Here is an 11,020-nt window from a genome sequence, read left to right as displayed (position 1 = left end):
AGGACAAACACAATCCGGATGGAGCCCACAATGAAATTGAGTTTGACATCTGTGGTCTAAACAATGGTCTCAGCCAACTAGCCCAATAATACACCTTAGATATACCCTATCAAAAGCTTTCAGGTCCTTTTCTTTTTTTATTCTGGTCATAAAGTCTGAACTGCCTCCTGTTTTTCTAAAAAGAACAAATTAGGATCAATATAAACACAAGTAAACATATTGACAAATAACTATTTTATTATGCAGGTTTAAAAATGTGCAGAGAAAATCCAAATTAATGGATGTTTTCTAAACACTTGCCTTTAGCTTCAGGATATTAAACATCACAAAACTGAATTCTGTTACCCAACTTATTCTTCAAAGTAGCATCTACATTTTCTGAATTTACTCCATCTCAATTATTAACAAAAACAGAAGGTGGCAGGTGAGTGTAATGATTAATCCATTAGATGGAACATGCTTCTATTTCAAAGTTTCTTATTTTTTTCCTAAACTTTGTCAGTTCTAATTTATCACTCGAAACTGAAATACAGTAATTATGTTAGTATTTAAGTTCTATGACCCAGCCAAGGTTGTATTACAGTTATGAAATCACTCATGGATTCTAGTGACATTTGTTAACATGTTACAAGGTAACACATGTTGAGATCAGGCTCCTGACATTTCAAATTAAGTCAAAAGAAAAATTAATGAAGTAATTGCTCAACAGATTTTCCCAATTGCATGATGAAATTGCACACAGGAATAAAATAACATTTTTAGTTTTTATGGGAAGTTTTCAGTGCTGGCAAAAAAAAAATAATTCTAACACTATCCAAGTTTCATATTTTAATGATTTGCTGCTTTGAAGGTTACATTGGATGTATGTGTCATGCATACCTTTTATTCCACTGAAATTGCTAAAGTATTTCAGACAAAGTTATTCTAATCTGTACTGCTAGTTTGCTCTATGAGGACAAAGGGCTATTCACATTTAACAATTTAGAACAATTAAAGCAAAGCAGGATAGATAAATCAAACTTTGACATTTTCTGGAACAAAAACTGTAGTACATAATGATACATCCAACTCAGGCGAGGAGGTCATCAGATAAAACAGATTAATTTAAACACATATGAATATACGTAGTTGCTGTAAAAAAATATGAAAGATGAAACATTGAATTGTATTCTACAACTATGAACAGCAAAATTTTCCTAGGCAATATTTCAAGGAGTAAGCTTAATATTTATGAAGTATAACATTGTCTTCTTCAGACATTCATTTTAATGTGTGGTGGTTGGAGAGAGCTAAAGATGGGGCTACAGATCGAGATGTCTTCCCTCCACTTTCTTGAATCCACATGTTGAACTGGAGCTCTGAAGAAGCTCAATGTATGTCTCACCTAAATGCATGAAGGTTGAAGAGAAATGAGAAGAGAACAAAAGCAGCATGTGTGCCTGGTCTTTATTCCTTCATCCATCAGGTGAACACCTGAAGCAAAGACATGCACAAGAACATTATAGTTCTTAGTTTTGTCATAACAGTGTGGTCAATTTGATGAACTGATAATTATAATATTACTAATAGAAAGTTAAATGCCATTCAGTATACATTCTATTGCTATTTATTAACCCTCCCATAACTGAATAATCTGGCTCTTACTTTTGATAACAATTTTTGATAACAATTTTAATGTTTTTAGCTAATGTAATTAGGGTAGATTCTGAGAAAATAAAACGTATTTATTTTTTGGCAACATTTTCTTTAACATCATACAGCCTATTATTTCACTTCCATTAGGTAATGGAATAGAAAAATATAGAAAAGCATAACCTGTTCTTCTCTGATAGCAAAAATATTCTGATATACTGCGGTATTCCCAAATTGCAGAAAACAAAAGGAACAAACTTACAAATTCTATGAAGACCATTAGTGAAAACATTCAGCTATTTCATACATTTCAAACCTGTATCATATACTTCAGGGAATCCTGCTGCAAGCAGATATATTCCTTGCTCTATTTTTGTCCTTATTTTTGAATGTTGTGTCCCTTGCTACTTCATTAAATGTGTTCTCATAACACTCACTAGTTCTTTTTATTTTCTTTGGAAAAGCCCTATCATCACAATCTGGCAAACCAGGCTGAAAATTCAGTTGCAATCAATTACACACAAATGGTCAGCTAATTTAGAGTCTGGTTAGACTCCATTATAGTGGTTAGAGTGTCAGACTGGGGAGAGTCTGGTTTAAGCTTCTACTTCTCCATTCAAGTCACTGGGTAGCTTTGGAGCAGTCACTCTTAACACATCATTTCCCATTGCTGCCAAGGGGATAAAACAGCAGTAAACATCTATGTGTGCCACCTTAAGCCTTCAGGAAAAAATAGCAAAAGTTAAAGACATTAAACACATAAATATATTTATAAATATATAGCTATTTTTGAATGCAATCACGTAAAGCACAGAAATTCCAAATGTGCTGTTTCGTGTGTCAGGGTTCTGACAGATGCCCTAATTAATTCAAGTGCCTCTAGCGAAGTTTCAAAAGAAATCCAGTTATTTATTAGGAGCAACATGTCAGCACCTACCCGAGTGGAGTCAGCTCTGCCCCACGTGATTTACGGCCCAACCATGACTCTATTTCCCCCCTCCTTCCAGGGTGTGTCATAAATCACATTCTCCAACTGGCTCTGGTGATCTGGGATACAATCTGGAGAAAGGTATGCATGGAATGTGTTTCTGGTCAGGGCAGCTTCCCCCTCTTGTCTAGGGCAGCTCGAGAGCAGGCCAGGAATGCTTTACGAGTTGACATCATGGGGTTGTTGTTTTTTTAAAAAACCCACTATGCTTGTTTATTTTCCTTTAGGTTATATTTTGTGTTGGGAATTACAAAAATCAGCCCAACTGGATTAAACTGGATTAAATGGACTCATTTGGTGTTGGTGATGCCGAGAATCATAAAGATAAGTGCTGAAGGATAAAGCTTAGTACCAGGACACACAGGCTTTCGTTAAAACTTCAATGGTGTCATGTACACTATGATATCATTGCACAAATAATATTATATAAGTCCCTTGTTCCCCTTGTTGTCCCCAGACGATGCATATGCTAAGTTATGATTTGTAAATTAAATAAGTTAAAATAGCAAATTGGCTTTCAGTATAACGCCACAAATGGTTACCCTTGCTTTAATAAACAGTGCTTTCTGGTACCTTAATATTATTCATATCATTAAACAGCCGTATCTCAGTCTGAAAATAGGAAAAATAAAATTTGACTTTTGTTATGCAAATTGAAGAAACAAGTGGAAAAGTTTAGAAATATGTAAACCTTCCCATTCAATATGTATTATGAAAGTATAATATAATGATATGGTACTATTTTAACTATGTTGAATATGTTAATATATACTGTGGCTTGATAGAAAGTATGAGAAACATTTAGTGTTTATTTTGTGTGTGTGTGTGTGAAGTACAAGATTCAGCTGATGGTTTAACTGCTTTCTGTAGGCTTTTTTTCAATTGAAGGGAGCATGGGATTTTATTTATTTATTTATTTATTTATTTATTTATAGATGGTGAATATATTATAGTCAAGATCCTGTTGTAAAAGACTCAGAGGAAAGAGACAGAAATGGAGAGAAGCTATGAGATCTGGAAGAAGATGTCTCTTACTCAAATAACTAGAAAGGAGATATAAGCTCTAGAGGACTGTGAGATAAATAGCAGCCAGGGATATGATTGTGAATGTTACCATCAGGATTCCAGTTGTAGAATGGAGGCAGGTAGGAAGATCTTGATTCAAAGATGTCTTTCTATGTATCTCTGAATGTATATCTGTCAAGATTCTAAATAATGAACCCAACCAATCCAGCAACTCTCAGACTTTTGATTTTTTCAAAGAACTGCTTTCTTGAGTACATCATTCCGACATGTTTGAATTGCAAAACAGCTATTTCCCCATGCTTTCAGTATAATTAAAGAATAAACAGTTCCCTCTGTGAGGTAAGCTCCCCATTGGGACAGCGAGTACGTTCAGCCAAGTGTTGTGAGAGTTGTGTTGGAGAACACACAAACCAGCATACAGAGACACTGCAGTTTAAATAGGCTTTTACTTTTGTGGAAATAGAGGTATCAGACTCCATCAAACAGTCCAAGTCATACACGGATAAGTCAGTCAGTCATCAATGTCTTTCAGTTAAGGGATAATCCAAATAACATAGTCCAGTAACATATAATCAGTCCGGTACACAAAGTTTGCTAACAGTTGCAAAACTTACAATAGCTCACGGCACTTCCAGATCAGCCCAGCATCTAACAAACAGAGAGAGAGCTAACAGTCATTCTGGCTCCCTCTTATGGCCGATTGAGGAAACAGCACCCAATCACATTTACAGCATGATTTAAAGAAACAGATACAACATTGTTACATGATTTATATATTGCCAACCCAACCGTTAGAATTATATTCCTAACACCCTCCCTACTTGCCACAGGTCACACATAATTAGGTGTTCTGGCATCTCCTTGGTAGCCTCTTCCTGTGTCTGGCCAGCACTTTGTTAGGATAACTTTGGTTCCCACAAGATAGTAAGTTGGTGATGTCTGGTCTGACCTTCCAGAGCTTCTTCCACCCAACCCCACCCCAAAGTGTGTCAAGCTAAGAAACAAAGAAAATAGCTCTGTCAGGCCCCATCCATTTTTAAGAAGACAGTAGCACTTTGTGTGACTTCCTTTTACATGGTACTTTCATTTGCAATACAATTCAGTAAATTTCAGCCTTAAAATTTGCAGTAGGATAATGTTGAAAATTTGTAAAAGAACAGCAAACATTTTAAAAGTATTTATAAAACAATTGGACATCACATGTAACTGGAAGCAAAAAAAATAACTCCAAATGTTCTTCTTTTTTTCATGTTATTCCCTACTTGAAAACCAATTTATTAAGTCAATAGTACTTATTCGGCATTCACTTACTACTAGAGTTATAGAAGTTGTGGCACTGTATATAGTGCTTATCTTAAATACATGTCAATCTTAAATCAGATAGTTGGCCTTAAAGAATCGTAACTTACATACAAATTAAGGTAATGCCTTATTTCCCCTAGGGCCCACTACGGTCTGTTCAGGGACCAAGCAATTGGAAAATGAGAACATTGGAACATTAAACATTCTGGGAAGCAGTGACTAAACTGATTGGTTTTAACAACCCACACTAATTTAAAGCATGCCATCCGGTACAAGCAATCTTGGGCTAATTTTTGATTATGCTCCTACACTGACTCTTTCTAACTACTTGGCAAGAGTGCTGATGTAGAACCATTTATTCACAGTACAGAATACAGTCTATCATATATCTGCCTTATTTAGCTGCTGAAAAGGAAATAACTGAGAAACATACTGTGAGCTGCCCATTAAACAGTTATCGTACCATATTCATTAATGTATTCACTAGATACTAGCCAGGGTGTTTGAAATGTTTCTAAAAGATTTCTATTTTCTTTCAGGCTGATGTATGATTAAAGGATGGAGATGGTTGCTCTTAACAAAATATTTCTTTCATTGTTCCTATAATTGTTAATATGACCATATAATTGCTTCAGCTTAAGTTGAATGTAAGAAAAAGCTTCTAACAATCGTCTTGCATGGACAGAATTATATAGCATCCTTTGGAATACTCATAGCCTTTGTAAGGCATTATATTCAGATAAAAAGCCATCATAGCAAATCTTGTGCTTACTCCTTTCCTCTTTTTATCTAGTCTATGCTTAGGAATGGATGATATTTATGGTTAATATCTTCATGCCCAATTTGTAAAAAAGAAAATGTGAAAACCTTGTTTTCCACCCATGAATGCCTTTACAAGTGCTATGCAAACTGATTTGCTAACCCCAAGGAGTAGGGTAACATTCACCCCAAGTAGTTATAAAGTATGTAGCTATATAATATAGGAAGATTAGAGACTATTCAGAGCTTACTTTGTCATCACCTCAGAATATCTTTTTTAAGAATACATGAAAGGGGGCTATGGAGAACCCTGTGCCTATATATGTGTCTTGTAATTAGATCAGGATGACAGATGCAGACGATAAGGTCAATTACACACAATTAAGAGGGCGAGAATATACTTGCTGAACTGCCTTTCATTTTAGAATGTATCATTCAATTGAAAACTGTCAAGGCTAATTTTATAGTATTATTTAATAATTCCAAGTCTTTAAAATAAATTGTATAAATAGAATTATAAATAACTTGTCATGCCTGATCATAAAGCCCATGAAGCTCTATGAAACACATTGTGGTTTTATGTTCTTAACACTTAATAATTTGATTTGATGGGGGGAAAGTATACTTTTTTATGAGGTTACCTATTGTACGATTTAGTGAGATGTTCGTTTGATAAACTTACCTTGATTGTGCTTTTTATTAAGACAAAATAAAAACCAATTGCACTGAACTTATATCTGTGCATAGTTAAGAAAAGTTTACCAATAGAAGAAAATATTTGTAGCTCAGGATTGAACTTGGTGTTCTCAGAGCTTGGTTTCTTTCTTAAGGACCTTTCATTACCCAACTAGATAATATCTTCAGTGCAGAGTTGGGTAATGAAAAGTTTGCAAAAAAAAAAACCTCACAAAAAACCGCAACTAACCTAGGAAACATTTTTACCTTTGAATCAATTTAATAGCATACATGGTTAATATTTTATTCATTAATCAAATGTATATGGTTGCCCAACTCGCATAAAGTGTTTTTGTGTTGCATACAATATAAAAATAATTAAAACAATAAAACAATCATTGACTAAAACCATTATGATAATTAAAAACTATAATAACAGAACTAAAACAAGACAAGAAAATGATAGGCACAGGGAAGTTAATAATAACGGACCAACCTCATGAGTTCACACATACTTTGGGGTCCCAAGCGTACTGACATAACCAGTTCTTCAGGGTCCTTAAAAGTTCAGGATTGAAGAGGTCAACCTCATTTTTGGGGAAAAGATATGGGTGCCACAGCCGAAAAGTACCACTGCCTCGGACCTTCCAAATATTCCAAACCCAGTCCCATGCCATGTAGGACTTTAAGGGTCAACACCAGCATTTTGATATTCTACATTAGTTTGGATAGATTTATTCCTTTCCAATGGTTTTTTTAGGGGAGGCGGTGGCTCAATGGCTAAGAAGCTGAGCTTGTCGATCAGAAAGGTTGGCAGTTTGGCAGTTCAAATCCCTAGCGTTGCATAACAGAGTGAGCTCTCGTTATTTGTCCCAGCTTCTGCCAACCTAGCAGTTTGAAAGAACGTAAAAGTGCAAGTAGAAAAATAGGGACCACTTTGGTGGGAAGGTAACAGCATTTCAGACAAGAGCCGAGGTGGCACAGTGGTTAGGGTGCAGTACTGCATGCCACTTCAGCTGACTGTTATCTGCAGTTCAGCGGTTCTAATCTCACCGGCTCAAGGTTGACTCAGCCTTCCATCCTTCTGAGATGGGTGAAATGAGGACCCAGACTGTGGGGGCGATATGCTGCCTCTGTAAATTACTTAGAGTGGGCTGAAAGCCCTATGAAGCAGTATATAAGTCTAACTGCTATTGCTATTGCTATGCGCCTTCGGCATTTAGTCATACCGGCCACATGACCATTGAGATGTCTTTTGACAATGCTGGCTCTTTGGCTTTGAAATGGAGATGAGCATCACCCCCTAGAGTTGGAAATGACTAGCACATATGTGCAAGGGGTATCTTTACCTTTAATGTTTTTTTAATATTCCAGAGACAGATTATATTTAAGAATCAACATTCCTTGACCATTAATTGTTCAGATTTTTGTAAAGATCTTATGCTTACAATAAATCCTTATTTTTATTTGAACTGCCTGAATATCCTGATATCCCTGGCCCTTGACACATATTGCAATAATATTTGTAATTTCTCCATTATCAGATCAATTGATCTTGTGCATGCAAAGATATGTTAGGATATTAGTTTATGCCTATGCAGTTTTCTTCTGTATGGTGGCATGGACACAGCAGATCTTTAGCATATGTCATTCTTTTTATACTTTTATATTTTATTCTGATTCCATCCTGATATTCCCATCAGCAGAGCTTTAAACATTTCAATTGCTATGCTATATGTGCTTTTTAATTAGCAGGAATAAAGCTAAAATTAAGAGCTAAGTAATCAGATAAATTGCCTAAACTGAGAATTAAGTAAGAAATTTAGCAGTCTCTATTAAGTTGAAATGCTTTTTAAATAGTGATTGAAATCTACTAATTAGCTGTTCAACAGAGTAAGAAGTATAGATGGATGAATTTAGTCCACCTATCTATTTTTCCTAAAAAGCAGCAATTAAGCAGATTAATGTTCTTAAAAGGGAAAGATATATGAATACTTCAGATGAACTGAGGATTGAAAAATCAACAATTTCTCAGTTCTGCTAATTTCTAGCTATAGCCAGAAAAGCATATTTTAATAACCTTTCATTGTGTCCTCACTATGTATGCATCTATAAGAATATTTGCACTGCTAGCATGAGATACATTTATTCTAATATACCATGACTATATTTCATTTTTGTAGCTTGTCTCTACAAGCATGAGACTGAATTAAAAATATAACTAAAAGGTATATATTGTGTCTTAATTTTGCTTAAAGAGAAAGGACGTTAATCCTATCAGACATTAATAATCTACATATAACAGTCAGGTTATATTAGTTTCAATGCTTTCTATTCCCTCCAAATAGTTATCTCAATTATTATGTAGCCTAAATTGCTTCTAAATTATGAAGTCAGAAATATCACACCTTTGGAAAAGAAAATTATTCTTTGATTCCACTAGCAAAATCTATAGATCAGACTTCCAGAAGTTGGTATACTGCATTTAATTCCCAACTAATATTGGACAGAGAGTTCTAGATTTTTTTAAAAACACAACCTATGATATAAAACACAATTAAATCACTGACTGCTGGTAACCTAGTTATAAAAACAGGTGTACATTCCTTTTTGGAATGGGTCCTCAAATAATGGCCCGCGGGCCAGATGCAGCCCGCCAAAGCCATTAATATGCCTCCCTCTTTGGCAATTGATTAAATGCATTTTTCACTAAGGCCTATTCCATCATTTGTTTTATTTTATTTTATTTATTAGAATTTGTCAAACAAAAATGAGAATAAAAGAAAAATACAATGACAGGGATGATAGGCACTTTAGTGCACTTATGCACGATCTCTCTACTAACCACTTAGGTATGAAGTAAGGTACATGGATGTCAATTTGTGACTAAAACTATAAAAATTTGTAGCTGAGACAACTGGACAGGTAGAGCATTCCAGACTTTGACAACTCTATTACAGAAATTATATTTTTATAGTTAAGTTTAGAACAATATACATTGAGTTTAAAGTGGTTGTTCGCACTTGTATTATTGCAATTAAACCAAAAAAATCATTTACAGGTAAAGCATTACTACATATAATTCATATCCGGTAATGAGATAGTTAATTTGTTGCAGGTTGCCTTACTTTTTCTGTTCAAGGCCATTTAACATTGCTTCATAATTAACATCTTTGGGCCCATGTCCAACTTTGTTTTTCGACAATATTAGACTTGTAACAGTTCCCTGAACACTCAATTTAGGTAGATTTCTTAAAACTTCCAATATTCTTTTGCTTTATTTAGCACTAATGGAATAGCTGGGCTATTAAATTTAATTAAAATTCTCTGTCTATCAAAGTGCTTAGAAAGCCACTCAATCTTCCTCATGTCAGTTACTGACATGCAAATTCAAAGTAGCTGGTTTAGTAAGAGAACAACAACCAAGCTACTTATAGTGTTCATTTTATTATTTATAATTGAAAGTGTTGTTTGGGTTGCTTTAAAAACTTGGACAAAAGGAGATTATTTTGAGAAAAAATAAGTATTGACATTTCTTGTTGACTTAAGTTCCCTTTCTGCAACAGTCTGAGATGTGATTTTCTTGAACGGTGTTTTAAGGAACTTTCTATTTTGATGAGAATTTCATTGGAATATTTGTTGTAGTTTATCTATTTTCTTATTAAATGTGCTGTAAATTCTGAAGAATCTGAACCACTATATCTGATTCTGCAGTGAAGAGGCAGTGTCGTTCTATAAGCTGTCTTGAGATCTTAGCAGTATTAACTTGTTCAAATACATTAATTATCTCGAAACTCTTAGCCAAGATAGAATTTATGATCGGGGATGAGGGCAGCTTCTATTATCCTCCTCCCCAGAATCTTACATCATTAGTGGCTCAAATTGATTACTTAATGAGAATGATTCATCATCACTTACTGTAATATGTTCCTTGGATAAGAATAAGTCTTTAATTTTCTATTGCTCTGAAGCTTTTTTCAGGCTCAGAGTTAGGTTTCCCCCCCCTTTTCCCATCTGTACTGTAAAGCATAAAAATACCAGTTATTACCAGTTATAAATTAAAATGTCCTGGAAGCTCATTTTCCATAGTCAAGGAAGTTTATTAAGTAGATAGATAGGCAAATACATGAGCCAATGAATCAAAAACTGTGTTGTAACAGGTAAGTAGGAATAATAAATAAATAAACAAATCATCCCTTAATACCCTTTATCATCAGAACATTCTTCCTACTCTCTAATGTGAATATAGCTCTCTGCAGTTTCAGCCCACTGATACATGTCCTTTTTTCCTGAGAATTTGCTCCAGCTTGTCTATTCTATTCATTGGCTGTAATGAACTGAGCTGAGTATTCAACAGGATCTAAACAAGGCAAAACTTCCCAAGGTCTACACTTAATAATTTTGTGAATACAACCCAAAATTTAATTTGTTGTTTTACATTATGATCTTGTCTTGAGTTTAACTTGGTGTAATAGAACAGTCAGATTCTTCTAATGTTATGATCTCATCATTATACAGTTCTGTCTTTATTTTTTTCTTCCTCAGATATAGGAATTTACATTTCTTCCTGTTAAATTTGATTCTGCTTACTTTGGTTCATTGTTCAAGTTCCCCCACTCTCTCTCTCTCCCTCCCTTT

General features: G+C 34.6%; 1 long non-coding RNA gene across 1 annotated transcript in view; it reads right to left on the bottom strand.

Annotated features, from left to right (window-relative positions):
• Positions 1–211: 211 nt before the first annotated feature.
• LOC148049158 (uncharacterized) overlaps positions 212–11,020 on the bottom strand; it is a 62,358-nt gene continuing 51,549 nt past the window's right edge. Inside the window, exon 2 of the long non-coding RNA XR_015695610.1 lies at positions 212–1,473. This is a non-coding gene — a long non-coding RNA (uncharacterized LOC148049158). The remainder of the gene's footprint in view (positions 1,474–11,020) is intronic.

This window comes from Thamnophis sirtalis, unplaced genomic scaffold, assembly GCF_051295495.1.
Source record: "Thamnophis sirtalis isolate CommonGarterSnake01/CBP01778 unplaced genomic scaffold, rThaSir2_p1.2 scaffold_2, whole genome shotgun sequence".
Taxonomy (NCBI): domain Eukaryota; kingdom Metazoa; phylum Chordata; class Lepidosauria; order Squamata; family Natricidae; genus Thamnophis; species Thamnophis sirtalis.
The sequence above is the reverse complement of the archived record's forward strand: the minus strand, read 5'-3'. Positions and strand labels throughout refer to the sequence as shown.